This window comes from Tremella mesenterica (genome assembly GCF_000271645.1).
Source record: "Tremella mesenterica DSM 1558 unplaced genomic scaffold TREMEscaffold_5, whole genome shotgun sequence".
Classification (NCBI taxonomy): Eukaryota; Fungi; Basidiomycota; class Tremellomycetes; order Tremellales; family Tremellaceae; genus Tremella; species Tremella mesenterica.
This window is the reverse complement of record NW_006711229.1, coordinates 1621816-1622698: the sequence shown is the minus strand read 5'-3', so window position 1 is coordinate 1622698 and position 883 is coordinate 1621816.

Here is an 883-nt window from a genome sequence, read left to right as displayed (position 1 = left end):
TTACCATAACGAACGAACAGGAAGAACCAGGTGTGCGGATCCACCTACCTTCAGTGGAGAACGAGGAGAATTGGACAACTTCCTTGCAGCATGTCACATGAACTTCGAATTCAAAGGGGCAGAGTACGCCACCGATTGCAGAAAGATCCTGTTCATGTACGGGTATCTTCGAGGCACCCCTCAAATGCTTATAACCCCGGCCATAACCAATCCAAGTATATGGAATTCGACCGAATGGCTAGAGAGCTACGACAAATTCATCCAGCATTTACGAACTCAATTTGGAGACAGTAACATGGCAGGTACGGCTATGAGGAAATTGCAGGAGTTAAGACAGACTGATACGGCCGCCGAGTATTTTGCCAACTTTGAACTTTGGTCCACACACCTTGGAAAGGTACCCGATGCCATGAAAATCGCCTCAGCCATACAGGGCCTGAAGGAAGAGCTATTGAAAGTGGTAGTGGTAAATAACACCGACCCTCGAACCAAATCGGACTGGATCTATTTCAAACAACATGTGATAGGGACTGAGGAGAACCAACGGATGGCTGAAACGATGATTGCGGCGAATCGATGGGCTGCTAGACGCAAAAATGAGACGACCTGGCTTCCCCCTCGATCGAATTCGATGCGATTGGATACTAGTCCGCCCAACCCGGTAGAACGCCACTCACAATCGACTGGTAGAGGACCCTTGCCTGGTGGAAAACCAGGGATGATGAATTATGGTCTACCAAATGACCCTCCGGTCACTTGGACAGAGGACGGAGGACGTCTCAGCGAGACGAAATGACTTGGAGGAGGAGACCGACGTTGTCTCAAATGTAGAAGTCAGACATTACGCCAACAACTGCCCCAAATGGAGGAAATACGAGGAACA